The sequence below is a fragment of the Triturus cristatus genome, chromosome 1_2, assembly GCF_964204655.1.
Source record: "Triturus cristatus chromosome 1_2, aTriCri1.1, whole genome shotgun sequence".
Classification (NCBI taxonomy): domain Eukaryota; kingdom Metazoa; phylum Chordata; class Amphibia; order Caudata; family Salamandridae; genus Triturus; species Triturus cristatus.
Genome location: NC_140580.1, coordinates 191,384,710 through 191,402,360, shown reverse-complemented (window position 1 = coordinate 191,402,360; position 17,651 = coordinate 191,384,710).

Here is a 17,651-nt window from a genome sequence, read left to right as displayed (position 1 = left end):
GCTTGCGTGGATCCCCCAACGTTTCCTTACCCAGAATCCCCTGCAAACCTCAATTTTTGCTGAAAAAAGCACTTTTTTTCACACATTTTGGGGTGGGAAAGTAGTGGCATCACTGGGCTCACACAAATTTACCACCACCCAGCATTCCCCCAGGTCTCCCGGTAAAAATGGTGCCTCACTTGTGTGGGAGGCCCAAGTACCCGCAGCAGGCAAGGGCCCAAAACGCTGTGAGGCGACATCAAAATGGCCTGTCGCAAAACCACCTGGTTTTGCAAGGGGGGTCACTTAGGTTTTTGGCCCAGTGCTCGGCGGCCATCTAGGGAAACCTACCAAACCCATGCATTTCTGAAAACTAGACACCCGGCGGCTTCCAGGGAGGTATGGCTTGCGTGGATCCCGCAACGTTTCCTTACCCAGAATCCCCTGCAAACCTCAATTTTTGCTGAAAAAATCACTTTTTTCACACATTTTGGGGTGGGAAAGTAGAGGCATCACCGGGCTCACACAAATTTACCACCACCCAGCGTTCCCCCAGGTCTCCCGGTAAAAATGGTGCCTCACTTGTGTGGGAGGCCCAAGTACCCGCTGCAGGCAAGGCCCCAAAACGCAGTGAGGCGACATCAAAATGGCCTATCGCAAAACCACCTGGTTTTACAAGGGGGGTCACTTAGGTGTTTGGCCCGGTGCTCGGCGGCCATCTAGGGAAACCTACCAAACCCATACATTTCTGAAAACTATACACTCGGGGGCTTCCAGGGAGGTATGGCTTGCGTGGATCCCCCAAAGTTTCCTTACCCAGAATCCCCTGCAAACCTCAATTTTAGCTGAAACAATCACTATTTTCACACATTTTGGGGTGGGAAAGTAGTGGCATCACCGGGCTCACACAAATTTACCACCACCCAGCGTTCCCCCAGGTCTCCCGGTAAAAATGGTGCCTCACTTGTGTGGGAGGCCCAAGTACCCGCGGCAGGCAAGGGCCCAAAACGCAGTGAGGCGACATCAAAATGGCCTATCGCAAAACCACCTGGTTTTGCAAGGGGGGTCACTTAGGTTTTTGGCCCGGTGCTCGGCGTCCATCTAGGGAAACCTACCAAACCCACGCATTTCTGAAAACTAGACACCCGGCGGCTTCCAGGGAGGTATGGCTTGCGTGGATCCCCCAACGTTTCCTTACCCAGAATCCCCTGCAAACCTCAATTTTTGCTGAAAAAATCACTTTTTTCACACATTTTGGGGTGGGAAAGTAGTGGCATCACCGGGCTCACACAAATTTACCACCACCCAGCATTCCCCCAGGTCTCCCAGTAAAAATGGTGCCTCACTTGTGTGGGAGTCCCAAGTACCCGCGGCAGGCAAGGGCCCAAAACGCAGTGAGGCGACATCAAAATGGCCTGTCGCAAAACCACCTGGTTTTTTGCAAGGGGGGTCACTTAGGTTTTTGGCCCAGTGCTCGGCGGCCATCTAGGGAAACCTACCAAACCCATGCATTTCTGAAAACTAGACACCCAGCGGCTTCCAGGGAGGTATGGCTTGCGTGGATCCCCCAACGTTTCCTTACCCAGAATCCCCTGCAAACCTCAATATTTGCTGAAAAAATCACTTTTTTCACAAATTTTGGGGTGGGAAAGTAGTGGCATCACCGGGCTCACACAAATTTACCACCACCCAGCATTCCCCCAGGTCTCCCGGTAAAAATGGTGCCTCACTTGTGTGGGAGGCCCAAGTACCCGCGGCAGGCAAGGGCCCAAAACGCAGTGAGGCGACATCAAAATGGCCTATCGCAAAACCACCTGGTTTTACAAGGGGGGTCACTTAGGTTTTTGGCCCGGTGCTCGGCGGCCATCTAGGGAAACCTACCAAACCCATGCATTTCTGAAAACTAGATACCCGGCGGCTTCCAGGGAGGTATGGCTTGCGTGGATCCCCCAACGTCTCCTTACCCAGAATCCCCTGCAAACCTCAATTTTTCCTGAAAAAATCACTTTTTTCACACATTTTGGGGTGGGAAAGTAGTGGCATCACCGGGCTCACACAAATTTACCACCACCCAGCGTTCCCCCAGGTCTCCCGGTAAAAATGGTGCCTCACTTGTGTGGGAGGCCCAAGTACCCGCGGCAGGCAAGGGCCCAAAACGTAGTGATGCGACATCAACATTGCCTATCCCAAATGTCGCATCACTACGTTTTGGGCCCATGCCTGTCGCGGGTACTTGGGCCTCCCACACAAGTGAGGCACCATTTTTACCGGGAGACCTGGGGGAACGCTGGGTGATGGTAAATTTGTGTGAGCCCGGTGATGCCACTACTTTCCCACCCCAAAATGTGTGAAAAAAGTGATTTTTTCAGCAAAAAATGAGATTTGCAGGGGATTCTGGGTAAGGAAACGTTGGGGGATCCACGCAAGCCATACCTCCCTGGAAGCGGCCGGGTGTCTAGTTTTCAGAAATGCATGGGTTTGGTAGGTTTCCCTAGATGGCCGCCGAGCACCGGGCCAAAAACCTAAGTGACCCCCCTTGCAAAACCAGGTGGTTTTGCGACAGGCCATTTTGATGTCGCCTCACTGCGTTTTGGGCCCTTGCCTGCCGCGGGTACTTGGGCCTCCCACACAAGTGAGGCACCATTTTTACCGGGAGACATGGGGGAACGCTGGGTGGTGGTAAATTTGTGTGAGCCCGGTGATGCCACTACTTTCCCACCCCAAAATGTGTGAAAAAAGTGATTTTTTCAGCAAAAATTGAGGTTTGCAGGGGATTCTGGGTAAAGAAACGTTGGGGGATCCCCGCAAGCCATACCTCCCTGGAAGCCGCCGGGTGTCTAGTTTTCAGAAATGCATGGGTTTGGTAGGTTTCCCTAGATGGCCGCCGAGCACCGGGCCAAAAACCTAAGTGACCCCCCTTGCAAAACCAGGTGGTTTTGCGACAGGCCATTTTGATGTCGCCTCACAGCGTTTTGGGCCCTTGCCTGCCACGGGTACTTGGGCCTCCCACACAAGTGAGGCACCATTTTTACCGGGAGACCTGGGGGAACGCTGGGTGGTGGTAAATTTGTGTGAGCCCGGTGATGCCACTACTTTCCCACCCCAAAATGTGTGAAAAAAGTGATTTGTTCAGCAAAAATTGAGGTTTGCAGGGGATTCTGGGTAAGGAAACGTTGGGGGATCCACGCAAGCCATACCTCCCTGGAAGCCGCCGGGTGTCTAGTTTTCAGAAATGCATGGGTTTGGTAGGTTTCCCTAGATGGCCGCCAAGCACCGGGCCAAAAACCTAAGTGACCCCCCTTGCAAAACCAGGTGGTTTTGCGACAGGCCATTTTGATGTCGCCTCACTGCGTTTTGGGCCCTTGCCTGCTGCGGTTACTTGGGCCTCCCACACAAGTGAGGCACCATTTTTACCGGTAGACCTGGGGGAACGCTGGGTGGTGGTAAATTTGTGTGAGCCCGGTGATGCCACTACTTTCCCACCCCAAAATGTGTGAAAAAGTGATTTTTTCAGCTAAAATTGAGGTTTGCAGGGAATTCTGGGTAAGGAAACGTTGGGGGATCCACGCAAGCCATACCTCCCTGGAAGCCGCCGGGTGTCTAGTTTTCAGAAATGTCTGGGTTTGGTTGGTTTCCCTAGGTGCCGGCAGGGCTAGGGTTAAAAAACTACAGCTAGTCACTTTGCCAAAAAAGAGTCATTTTTCACTGCAAAATGGAGGTGTGACCACGTTGCGTTTTGCGCCGTTTCCTGTCGCGGGCACTAGGCCGACCCGCACAAGTGAGGTACCATTTTTCTCGTAGGACTTTGGGGAACGCGGGGTGGGTGGAAATTTGTGGATCCACGCAGATTCCAGAACTTTCCATCACAGAAATGTGGGGAAAATGTGTTTTTTTGTCATTTTTTTATGTTTTCAAGGGATTCTGGGTAACAGACCTTGGTGGGAGGCAGTCAAGTCACCCCATCCTGGATTCCCCTGGGTGTCTAGTTTTCAAAAATGTATAGGTTTGCTAGGTTTCCCTAGGTGCCGGCAGGGCTAGGGTTCAAAAACTACAGCTAGTCACTTTGCCAAAAAAGGGTCATTTTTCACTGCAAAATGGAGGTGTGACCACGTTGCGTTTTGCGCCGTTTCCTGTCGCGGGCACTAGGCCGACCCGCACAAGTGAGGTACCATTTTTCTCGTAGGACTTTGGGGAACGCAGGGTGGGTGGAAATTTGTGGATCCACGCAGATTCCAGAACTTTCCATCCCAGAAATGTGGGGAAAACGTGTTTTTTTTTGTCATTTTTTTACGTTTGCAAGGGATTCTGGGTAACAGACCATGGTGGGAGGCAGTCAAGTCACCCCATCCTGGAATCCCCTGGGTGTCTAGTTTTCAAAAATGTATAGGTTTGCTAGGTTTCCCTAGGTGCCGGCAGGGCTAGGGTTCAAAAACTACAGCTAGTCACTTTGCCAAAAAAGGGTCATTTTTCACTGCAAAATGGAGGTGTGACCACATTGCGTTTTGCGCCGTTTCCTGTCGCGGGCACTAGGCCGACCCGCACAAGTGAGGTACCATTTTTCTCGTAGGACTTTGGGGAACGCGGGGTGGGTGGAAATTTGTGGATCCACGCAGATTCCAGAACTTTCCATCCCAGAAATGTGGGGAAAATGTGTTTTTTTTGTCATTTGTTTACGTTTGCAAGGGATTCTGGGTAACAGACCATGGTGGGAGGCAGTCAAGTCACCCCATCCTGGATTCCCCTGGGTGTCTAGTTTTCAAAAATGTATAGGTTTGCTAGGTTTCCCTAGGTGCCGGCAGGACTAGGGTTCAAAAACTACAGCTAGTCACTTTGCCAAAAAAGGGTCATTTTTCACTGCAAAATGGAGGTGTGACCACGTTGCGTTTTGCGCTGTTTCCTGTCGCGGGCACTAGGCCGACCCGCACAAGTGAGGTACCATTTTTCTCGTAGGACTTTGGGGAACGCGGGGTGGGTGGAAATTTGTGGATCCACGCAGATTCCAGAACTTTCCATCCCAGAAATGTGGGGAAAATGTGGTTTTTTTGTCATTTTTTTACGTTTGCAAGGGATTCTGGGTAACAGACCATGGTGGAAGGCAGTCAAGTCACCCCATCCTGGATTCCCCTGGGTGTCTAGTTTTCAAAAATGTATAGGTTTGCTAGGTTTCCCTAGGTGCCGGCAGGGCTAGGGTTCAAAAACTACAGCTAGTCACTTTGCCAAAAAAGGGTCATTTTTCACTGCAAAATGGAGGTGTGACCATGTTGCGTGTTGCGCCGTTTCCTGTCGCGGGCACTAGGCTGACCCGCACAAGTGAGGTACCATTTTTCTCGTAGGACTTTGGGGAACGCGGGGTGGGTGGAAATTTGTGGATCCACGCAGATTCCAGAACTTTCCATCCCAGAAATGTGGGGAAAATGTGTTTTTTTTTGTCATTTTTTTACGTTTGCAAGGGATTCTGGGTAACAGACCATGGTGGGAGGCAGTCAAGTCACCCCATCCTGGATTCCCCTGGGTGTCTAGTTTTCAAAAATGTATAGGTTTGCTAGGTTTCCCTAGGTGCCGGCAGGGCTAGGGTTCAAAAACTACAGCTAGTCACTTTGCCAAAAAAGGGTCATTTTTCACTGCAAAATGGAGGTGTGACCATGTTGCGTTTTGCGCCGTTTCCTGTCGCGGGCACTAGGCTGACCCGCACAAGTGAGGTACCATTTTTCTCGTAGGACTTTGGGGAACGCGGGGTGGGTGGAAATTTGTGGATCCACGCAGATTCCAGAACTTTCCATCCCAGAAATGTGGGAAAAAGGTGTTTTTTTTGTCATTTTTTTACGTTTGCAAGGGATTCTGGGGAACAGACCATGGTGGGAGGCAGTCAAGTCACCCCATCCTGGATTCCCCTGGGCGTCTAGTTTTCAAAAATGTATAGGTTTGCTAGGTTTCCCTAGGTGCCGGCAGGGCTAGGGTTCAAAAACTACAGCTAGTCACTTTGCCAAAAAAGGGTCATTTTTCACTGCAAAATGGAGGTGTGACCACGTTGCGTTTTGCGCCGTTTCCTGTCGCGGGCACTAGGCCGACCCGCACAAGTGAGGTACCATTTTTCTCGTAGGACTTTGGGGAACGCGGGGTGGGTGGAAATTTGTGAATCCATGCAGATTCCAGAACTTTCCATCCCAGAAATGTGGGGAAAAGGTGTTTTTTTTTTCATTTTTTTACGTTTGCAAGGGATTCTGGGTAACAGACCATGGTGGGAGGCAGTCAAGTCACCCCATCCTGGATTCCCCTGGGTGTCTAGTTTTCAAAAATGTATAGGTTTGCTAGGTTTCCCTAGGTGCCGGCAGGGCTAGGGTTCAAAAACTACAGCTAGTCACTTTGCCAAAAAAGGGTCATTTTTCACTGCAAAATGGAGGTGTGACCACGTTGCGTTTTGCGCCGTTTCCTGTCGCGGGCACTAGGCCGACCCGCACAAGTGAGGTACCATTTTTCTCGTAGGACTTTGGGGAACGCGGGGTGGGTGGAAATTTGTGGATCCACGCAGATTCCAGAACTTTCCATCCCAGAAATGTGGAGAAAAGGTGTTTTTTTTGTCATTTTTTTACGTTTTTAAGGGATTCTGGGTAACAGACCATGGTGGGAGGCAGTCAAGTCACCCCATCCTGGATTCCCCTGGGTATCTAGTTTTCAAAAATATATAGGTTTGCTAGGTTTCCCTAGGTGCCGGCAGGGCTAGGGTTCAAAAACTACAGCTAGTCACTTTGCCAAAAAAGGGTCATTTTTCACTGCAAAATGGAGGTGTGACCACGTTGCGTTTTGCGCCGTTTCCTGTCGCGGGCACTAGGCCAACCCGCACAAGTGAGGTACCATTTTTCTCGTAGGACTTTGGGGAACGCGGGGTGGGTGGAAATTTGTGGATCCACGCAGATTCCATATCTTTCCATCCCAGAAATGTGGGGAAAATGTGTTTTTTTTGACATTTTTTTACGTTTGCAAGGGATTCTGGGTAACAGACCATGGTGGAAGGCAGTCAAGTCACCCCATCCTGAATTCCCCTGGGTGTCTAGTTTTCAAAAATGTATAGGTTTGCTAGGTTTCCCTAGGTGCCGGCAGGGCTAGGGTTAAAAAACTACAGCTAGTCACTTTGCCAAAAAAGGGTCATTTTTCACTGCAAAATGGAGGTGTGACCACGTTGCGTTTTGCGCCGTTTCCTGTCGCGGGCACTAAGCTGACGCGCACAAGTGAGGTACCATTTTTCTCGTAGGACTTTGGGGAACGCGGAGTGGGTGGAAATTTGTGGATCCACGCAGATTCCAGAACTTTCCATCCCAGAAATGTGGGTAAAATGTGTTTTTTTTTTCATTTTTTACGTTTGCAAGGGATTCTGGGTAACAGACCATGGTGGGAGGCAGTCAAGTCACCCCATCCTGGAATCCCCTGGGTGTCTAGTTTTCAAAAATATATAGGTTTGCTAGGTTTCCCTAGGTGCCGGCAGGGCTAGGGTTCAAAAACTACAGCTAGTCACTTTGCCAAAAAAGGGTCATTTTTCACTGCAAAATGGAGGTGTGACCACGTTGCGTTTTGCGCCGTTTCCTGTCACGGGCACTAGGCTGACCCGCACAAGTGAGGTACCATTTTTCTCGTAGGACTTTGGGGAACGCGGGGTGGGTGGAAATTTGTGGATCCACGCAGATTCCAGAACTTTCCATCACAGAAATGTGGGGAAAAGGTGTTTTTTTGTCATATTTTTACGTTTGCAAGGGATTCTGGGTAACAGACCATGGTGGGAGGCAGTCAAGTCACCCCATCCTGGAATCCCCTGGGTGTCTAGTTTTCAAAATTGTAGAGGTTTGCTAGGTTTCCCTAGGTGCCGGCAGGGCTAGGGTTAAAAAACTACAGCTAGTCACTTTGCCAAAAAAGGGTCATTTTTCACTGCAAAATGGAGGTGTGACCACGTTGCGTTTTGCGCCGTTTCCTGTCGCGGGCACTAGGCCGACCCGCACAAGTGAGGTACCATTTTTCTCGTAGGACTTTGGGGAACGCGGGGTGGGTGGAAATTTGTGGATCCACGCAGATTCCAGAACTTTCCATCCCAGAAATGTGGGGAAAATGTGTTTTTTTTGTCATTTTTTTATGTTTGCAAGGGATTCTGGGTAACAGACCATGGTGGGAGGCAGTCAAGTCACCCCATCCTGGATTCCCCTGGGTGTCTAGTTTTCAAAAATGTATAGGTTTGCTAGGTTTCCCTAGGTGCCGGCAGGGCTAGGGTTCAAAAACTACAGCTAGTCACTTTGCCAAAAAAGGGTCATTTTTCACTGCAAAATTGAGGTGTGACCACGTTGCGTTTTGCGCCGTTTCCTGTCGCGGGCACTAGGCCGACCCGCACAAGTGAGGTACCATTTTTCTCGTAGGACTTTGGGGAACGCGGGGTGGGTGGAAATTTGTGGATCCACGCAGATTCCAGAACTTTCCATCCCAGAAATGTGGGGAAAATGTGTTTTTTTGTCATTTGTTTACGTTTGCAAGGGATTCTGGGTAACAGACCATGGTGGGAGGCAGTCAAGTCACCCCATCCTGGAATCCCCTGGGTGTCTAGTTTTCAAAAATGTAGAGGTTTGCTAGGTTTCCCTAGGTGCCGGCAGGGCTAGGGTTAAAAAACTACAGCTAGTCACTTTGCCAAAAAAGGGTCATTTTTCACTGCAAAATGGAGGTGTGACCACGTTGCGTTTTGCGCCGTTTCCTGTCACGGGCACTAGGCTGACCCGCACAAGTGAGGTACCATTTTTCTCGTAGGACTTTGGGGAACGCGGGGTGGGTGGAAATTTGTGGATCCACGCAGATTCCAGAACTTTCCATCACAGAAATGTGGGGAAAAGGTGTTTTTTTGTCATATTTTTACGTTTGCAAGGGATTCTGGGTAACAGACCATGGTGGGAGGCAGTCAAGTCACCCCATCCTGGAATCCCCTGGGTGTCTAGTTTTCAAAAATGTAGAGGTTTGCTAGGTTTCCCTAGGTGCCGGCAGGGCTAGGGTTAAAAAACTACAGCTAGTCACTTTGCCAAAAAAGGGTCATTTTTCACTGCAAAATGGAGGTGTGACCACGTTGCGTTTTGCGCCGTTTCCTGTCGCGGGCACTAGGCCGACCCGCACAAGTGAGGTACCATTTTTCTCGTAGGACTTTGGGGAACGCGGGGTGGGTGGAAATTTGTGGATCCACGCCGATTCCAGAACTTTCCATGCCAGAAATGTGGGGAAAATGTGTTTTTTTTGTCATTTTTTTATGTTTGCAAGGGATTCTGGGTAACAGACCATGGTGGGAGGCAGTCAAGTCACCCCATCCTGGATTCCCCTGGGTGTCTAGTTTTCAAAAATGTATAGGTTTGCTAGGTTTCCCTAGGTGCCGGCAGGGCTAGGGTTCAAAAACTACAGCTAGTCACTTTGCCAAAAAAGGGTCATTTTTCACTGCAAAATTGAGGTGTGACCACGTTGCGTTTTGCGCCGTTTCCTGTCGCGGGCACTAGGCCGACCCGCACAAGTGAGGTACCATTTTTCTCGTAGGACTTTGGGGAACGCGGGGTGGGTGGAAATTTGTGGATCCACGCAGATTCCAGAACTTTCCATCCCAGAAATGTGGGGAAAATGTGTTTTTTTGTCATTTGTTTACGTTTGCAAGGGATTCTGGGTAACAGACCATGGTGGGAGGCAGTCAAGTCACCCCATCCTGGATTCCCCTGGGTGTCTAGTTTTCAAAAATGTATAGGTTTGCTAGGTTTCCCTAGGTGCCGGCAGGACTAGGGTTCAAAAACTACAGCTAGTCACTTTGCCAAAAAAGGGTCATTTTTCACTGCAAAATGGAGGTGTGACCACGTTGCGTTTTGCGCTGTTTCCTGTCGCGGGCACTAGGCCGACCCGCACAAGTGAGGTACCATTTTTCTCGTAGGACTTTGGGGAACGCGGGGTGGGTGGAAATTTGTGGATCCACGCAGATTCCAGAACTTTCCATCCCAGAAATGTGGGGAAAATGTGTTTTTTTTGTCATTTTTTTACGTTTGCAAGGGATTCTGGGTAACAGACCATGGTGGGAGGCAGTCAAGTCACCCCATTCTGGATTCCCCTGGGTGTCTAGTTTTCAAAAATGTATAGGTTTGCTAGGTTTCCTTAGGTGCCGGCAGGGCTAGGGTTCAAAAACTACAGCTAGTCACTTTGCCAAAAAAAGGGTCATTTTTCACTGCAAAATGGAGGTGTGACCACGTTGCGTTTTGCGCCGTTTCCTGTCGCGGGCACTAGGCCGACCCGCACAAGTGAGGTACCATTTTTCTCGTAGGACTTTGGGGAACGCGGGGTGGGTGGAAATTTGTGGATCCACGCAGATTCCAGAACTTTCCATCCCAGAAATGTGGGGAAAATGTGTTTTTTTTGTCATTTTTTTACGTTTGCAAGGGATTCTGGGTAACAGACCATGGTGGGAGGCAGTCAAGTCACCCCATCCTGGATTCCCCTGGGTGTCTAGTTTTCAAAAATGTATAGGTTTGCTAGGTTTCCCTAGGTGCCGGCAGGGCTAGGGTTCAAAAACTACAGCTAGTCACTTTGGCAAAAAAGGGTCATTTTTCACTGCAAAATGGAGGTGTGACCATGTTGCGTGTTGCGCCGTTTCCTGTCGCGGGCACTAGGCTGACCCGCACAAGTGAGGTACCATTTTTCTTGTAGGACTTTGGGGAACGCGGGGTGGGTGGAAATTTGTGGATCCACGCAGATTCCAGAACTTTCCATCCCAGAAATGTGGGAAAAATGTGTTTTTTTTGTCATTTTTTTACGTTTGCAAGGGATTCTGGGTAACAGACCATGGTGGGAGGCAGTCAAGTCACCCCATCCTGGATTCCCCTGGGTGTCTAGTTTTCAAAAATGTATAGGTTTGCTAGGTTTCCCTAGGTGCCGGCAGGGCTAGGGTTCAAAAACTACAGCTAGTCACTTTGCCAAAAAAGGGTCATTTTTCACTGCAAAATGGAGGTGTGACCATGTTGCGTTTTACGCCGTTTCCTGTCACGGGCACTAGGCTGACCCGCACAAGTGAGGTACCATTTTTCTTGTAGGACTTTGGGGAACGCGGGGTGGGTGGAAATTTGTGGATCCACGCAGATTCCAGAACTTTCCATCCCAGAAATGTGGGAAAAATGTGTTTTTTTTGTCATTTTTTTACGTTTGCAAGGGATTCTGGGTAACAGACCATGGTGGGAGGCAGTCAAGTCACCCCATCCTGGATTCCCCTGGGTGTCTAGTTTTCAAAAATGTATAGGTTTGCTAGGTTTCCCTAGGTGCCGGCAGGGCTAGGGTTCAAAAACTACAGCTAGTCACTTTGCCAAAAAAGGGTCATTTTTCACTGCAAAATTGAGGTGTGACCACGTTGCGTTTTGCGCCGTTTCCTGTCGCGGGCACTAGGCCGACCCGCACAAGTGAGGTACCATTTTTCTCGTAGGACTTTGGGGAACGCGGGGTGGGTGGAAATTTGTGGATCCACGCAGATTCCAGAACTTTCCATCCCAGAAATGTGGGGAAAATGTGTTTTTTTTGTCATTTTTTTACGTTTGCAAGGGATTCTGGGTAACAGACCATGGTGGGAGGCAGTCAAGTCACCCCATCCTGGATTCCCCTGGGTGTCTAGTTTTCAAAAATGTATAGGTTTGCTAGGTTTCCCTAGGTGCCGGCAGGGCTAGGGTTCAAAAACTACAGCTAGTCACTTTGGCAAAAAAGGGTCATTTTTCACTGCAAAATGGAGGTGTGACCATGTTGCGTGTTGCGCCGTTTCCTGTCGCGGGCACTAGGCTGACCCGCACAAGTGAGGTACCATTTTTCTTGTAGGACTTTGGGGAACGCGGGGTGGGTGGAAATTTGTGGATCCACGCAGATTCCAGAACTTTCCATCCCAGAAATGTGGGAAAAATGTGTTTTTTTTGTCATTTTTTTACGTTTGCAAGGGATTCTGGGTAACAGACCATGGTGGGAGGCAGTCAAGTCACCCCATCCTGGATTCCCCTGGGTGTCTAGTTTTCAAAAATGTATAGGTTTGCTAGGTTTCCCTAGGTGCCGGCAGGGCTAGGGTTCAAAAACTACAGCTAGTCACTTTGCCAAAAAAGGGTCATTTTTCACTGCAAAATGGAGGTGTGACCATGTTGCGTTTTACGCCGTTTCCTGTCACGGGCACTAGGCTGACCCGCACAAGTGAGGTACCATTTTTCTTGTAGGACTTTGGGGAACGCGGGGTGGGTGGAAATTTGTGGATCCACGCAGATTCCAGAACTTTCCATCCCAGAAATGTGGGAAAAATGTGTTTTTTTTGTCATTTTTTTACGTTTGCAAGGGATTCTGGGTAACAGACCATGGTGGGAGGCAGTCAAGTCACCCCATCCTGGATTCCCCTGGGTGTCTAGTTTTCAAAAATGTATAGGTTTGCTAGGTTTCCCTAGGTGCCGGCAGGGCTAGGGTTCAAAAACTACAGCTAGTCACTTTGCCAAAAAAGGGTCATTTTTCACTGCAAAATTGAGGTGTGACCACGTTGCGTTTTGCGCCGTTTCCTGTCGCGGGCACTAGGCCGACCCGCACAAGTGAGGTACCATTTTTCTCGTAGGACTTTGGGGAACGCGGGGTGGGTGGAAATTTGTGGATCCACGCAGATTCCAGAACTTTCCATCCCAGAAATGTGGGGAAAATGTGTTTTTTTGTCATTTGTTTACGTTTGCAAGGGATTCTGGGTAACAGACCATGGTGGGAGGCAGTCAAGTCACCCCATCCTGGAATCCCCTGGGTGTCTAGTTTTCAAAAATGTAGAGGTTTGCTAGGTTTCCCTAGGTGCCGGCAGGGCTAGGGTTAAAAAACTACAGCTAGTCACTTTGCCAAAAAAGGGTCATTTTTCACTGCAAAATGGAGGTGTGACCACGTTGCGTTTTGCGCCGTTTCCTGTCACGGGCACTAGGCTGACCCGCACAAGTGAGGTACCATTTTTCTCGTAGGACTTTGGGGAACGCGGGGTGGGTGGAAATTTGTGGATCCACGCAGATTCCAGAACTTTCCATCACAGAAATGTGGGGAAAAGGTGTTTTTTTGTCATATTTTTACGTTTGCAAGGGATTCTGGGTAACAGACCATGGTGGGAGGCAGTCAAGTCACCCCATCCTGGAATCCCCTGGGTGTCTAGTTTTCAAAAATGTAGAGGTTTGCTAGGTTTCCCTAGGTGCCGGCAGGGCTAGGGTTAAAAAACTACAGCTAGTCACTTTGCCAAAAAAGGGTCATTTTTCACTGCAAAATGGAGGTGTGACCACGTTGCGTTTTGCGCCGTTTCCTGTCGCGGGCACTAGGCCGACCCGCACAAGTGAGGTACCATTTTTCTCGTAGGACTTTGGGGAACGCGGGGTGGGTGGAAATTTGTGGATCCACGCCGATTCCAGAACTTTCCATGCCAGAAATGTGGGGAAAATGTGTTTTTTTTGTCATTTTTTTATGTTTGCAAGGGATTCTGGGTAACAGACCATGGTGGGAGGCAGTCAAGTCACCCCATCCTGGATTCCCCTGGGTGTCTAGTTTTCAAAAATGTATAGGTTTGCTAGGTTTCCCTAGGTGCCGGCAGGGCTAGGGTTCAAAAACTACAGCTAGTCACTTTGCCAAAAAAGGGTCATTTTTCACTGCAAAATTGAGGTGTGACCACGTTGCGTTTTGCGCCGTTTCCTGTCGCGGGCACTAGGCCGACCCGCACAAGTGAGGTACCATTTTTCTCGTAGGACTTTGGGGAACGCGGGGTGGGTGGAAATTTGTGGATCCACGCAGATTCCAGAACTTTCCATCCCAGAAATGTGGGGAAAATGTGTTTTTTTGTCATTTGTTTACGTTTGCAAGGGATTCTGGGTAACAGACCATGGTGGGAGGCAGTCAAGTCACCCCATCCTGGATTCCCCTGGGTGTCTAGTTTTCAAAAATGTATAGGTTTGCTAGGTTTCCCTAGGTGCCGGCAGGACTAGGGTTCAAAAACTACAGCTAGTCACTTTGCCAAAAAAGGGTCATTTTTCACTGCAAAATGGAGGTGTGACCACGTTGCGTTTTGCGCTGTTTCCTGTCGCGGGCACTAGGCCGACCCGCACAAGTGAGGTACCATTTTTCTCGTAGGACTTTGGGGAACGCGGGGTGGGTGGAAATTTGTGGATCCACGCAGATTCCAGAACTTTCCATCCCAGAAATGTGGGGAAAATGTGTTTTTTTTGTCATTTTTTTACGTTTGCAAGGGATTCTGGGTAACAGACCATGGTGGGAGGCAGTCAAGTCACCCCATTCTGGATTCCCCTGGGTGTCTAGTTTTCAAAAATGTATAGGTTTGCTAGGTTTCCTTAGGTGCCGGCAGGGCTAGGGTTCAAAAACTACAGCTAGTCACTTTGCCAAAAAAAGGGTCATTTTTCACTGCAAAATGGAGGTGTGACCACGTTGCGTTTTGCGCCGTTTCCTGTCGCGGGCACTAGGCCGACCCGCACAAGTGAGGTACCATTTTTCTCGTAGGACTTTGGGGAACGCGGGGTGGGTGGAAATTTGTGGATCCACGCAGATTCCAGAACTTTCCATCCCAGAAATGTGGGGAAAATGTGTTTTTTTTGTCATTTTTTTACGTTTGCAAGGGATTCTGGGTAACAGACCATGGTGGGAGGCAGTCAAGTCACCCCATCCTGGATTCCCCTGGGTGTCTAGTTTTCAAAAATGTATAGGTTTGCTAGGTTTCCCTAGGTGCCGGCAGGGCTAGGGTTCAAAAACTACAGCTAGTCACTTTGGCAAAAAAGGGTCATTTTTCACTGCAAAATGGAGGTGTGACCATGTTGCGTGTTGCGCCGTTTCCTGTCGCGGGCACTAGGCTGACCCGCACAAGTGAGGTACCATTTTTCTTGTAGGACTTTGGGGAACGCGGGGTGGGTGGAAATTTGTGGATCCACGCAGATTCCAGAACTTTCCATCCCAGAAATGTGGGAAAAATGTGTTTTTTTTGTCATTTTTTTACGTTTGCAAGGGATTCTGGGTAACAGACCATGGTGGGAGGCAGTCAAGTCACCCCATCCTGGATTCCCCTGGGTGTCTAGTTTTCAAAAATGTATAGGTTTGCTAGGTTTCCCTAGGTGCCGGCAGGGCTAGGGTTCAAAAACTACAGCTAGTCACTTTGCCAAAAAAGGGTCATTTTTCACTGCAAAATGGAGGTGTGACCATGTTGCGTTTTACGCCGTTTCCTGTCACGGGCACTAGGCTGACCCGCACAAGTGAGGTACCATTTTTCTTGTAGGACTTTGGGGAACGCGGGGTGGGTGGAAATTTGTGGATCCACGCAGATTCCAGAACTTTCCACCCCAGAAATGTGGGAAAAATGTGTTTTTTTTGTCATTTTTTTACGTTTGCAAGGGATTCTGGGTAACAGACCATGGTGGGAGGCAGTCAAGTCACCCCATCCTGGATTCCCCTGGGTGTCTAGTTTTCAAAAATGTATAGGTTTGCTAGGTTTCCCTAGGTGCCGGCAGGGCTAGGGTTCAAAAACTACAGCTAGTCACTTTGCCAAAAAAGGGTCATTTTTCACTGCAAAATTGAGGTGTGACCACGTTGCGTTTTGCGCCGTTTCCTGTCGCGGGCACTAGGCCGACCCGCACAAGTGAGGTACCATTTTTCTCGTAGGACTTTGGGGAACGCGGGGTGGGTGGAAATTTGTGGATCCACGCAGATTCCAGAACTTTCCATCCCAGAAATGTGGGGAAAATGTGTTTTTTTTGTCATTTTTTTACGTTTGCAAGGGATTCTGGGTAACAGACCATGGTGGGAGGCAGTCAAGTCACCCCATCCTGGATTCCCCTGGGTGTCTAGTTTTCAAAAATGTATAGGTTTGCTAGGTTTCCCTAGGTGCCGGCAGGGCTAGGGTTCAAAAACTACAGCTAGTCACTTTGGCAAAAAAGGGTCATTTTTCACTGCAAAATGGAGGTGTGACCATGTTGCGTGTTGCGCCGTTTCCTGTCGCGGGCACTAGGCTGACCCGCACAAGTGAGGTACCATTTTTCTTGTAGGACTTTGGGGAACGCGGGGTGGGTGGAAATTTGTGGATCCACGCAGATTCCAGAACTTTCCATCCCAGAAATGTGGGAAAAATGTGTTTTTTTTGTCATTTTTTTACGTTTGCAAGGGATTCTGGGTAACAGACCATGGTGGGAGGCAGTCAAGTCACCCCATCCTGGATTCCCCTGGGTGTCTAGTTTTCAAAAATGTATAGGTTTGCTAGGTTTCCCTAGGTGCCGGCAGGGCTAGGGTTCAAAAACTACAGCTAGTCACTTTGCCAAAAAAGGGTCATTTTTCACTGCAAAATGGAGGTGTGACCATGTTGCGTTTTACGCCGTTTCCTGTCACGGGCACTAGGCTGACCCGCACAAGTGAGGTACCATTTTTCTTGTAGGACTTTGGGGAACGCGGGGTGGGTGGAAATTTGTGGATCCACGCAGATTCCAGAACTTTCCATCCCAGAAATGTGGGAAAAATGTGTTTTTTTTGTCATTTTTTTACGTTTGCAAGGGATTCTGGGTAACAGACCATGGTGGGAGGCAGTCAAGTCACCCCATCCTGGATTCCCCTGGGTGTCTAGTTTTCAAAAATGTATAGGTTTGCTAGGTTTCCCTAGGTGCCGGCAGGGCTAGGGTTCAAAAACTACAGCTAGTCACTTTGCCAAAAAAGGGTCATTTTTCACTGCAAAATTGAGGTGTGACCACGTTGCGTTTTGCGCCGTTTCCTGTCGCGGGCACTAGGCCGACCCGCACAAGTGAGGTACCATTTTTCTCGTAGGACTTTGGGGAACGCGGGGTGGGTGGAAATTTGTGGATCCACGCAGATTCCAGAACTTTCCATCCCAGAAATGTGGGGAAAATGTGTTTTTTTTGTCATTTGTTTACGTTTGCAAGGGAATCTGGGTAACAGACCATGGTGGGAGGCAGTCAAGTCACCCCATCCTGGATTCCCCTGGGTGTCTAGTTTTCAAAAATGTATAGGTTTGCTAAGTTTCCCTAGGTGCCGGCAGGACTAGGGTTCAAAAACTACAGCTAGTCACTTTGCCAAAAAAGGGTCATTTTTCACTGCAAAATGGAGGTGTGACCACGTTGCGTTTTGCGCTGTTTCCTGTCGCGGGCACTAGGCCGACCCGCACAAGTGAGGTACCATTTTTCTCGTAGGACTTTGGGGAACGCGGGGTGGGTGGAAATTTGTGGATCCACGCAGATTCCAGAACTTTCCATCCCAGAAATGTGGGGAAAATGTGGTTTTTTTGTCATTTTTTTACGTTTGCAAGGGATTCTGGGTAACAGACCATGGTGGGAGGCAGTCAAGTCACCCCATTCTGGATTCCCCTGGGTGTCTAGTTTTCAAAAATGTATAGGTTTGCTAGGTTTCCTTAGGTGCCGGCAGGGCTAGGGTTCAAAAACTACAGCTAGTCACTTTGCCAAAAAAAGGGTCATTTTTCACTGCAAAATGGAGGTGTGACCACGTTGCGTTTTGCGCCGTTTCCTGTCGCGGGCACTAGGCCGACCCGCACAAGTGAGGTACCATTTTTCTCGTAGGACTTTGGGGAACGCGGGGTGGGTGGAAATTTGTGGATCCACGCAGATTCCAGAACTTTCCATCCCAGAAATGTGGGGAAAATGTGT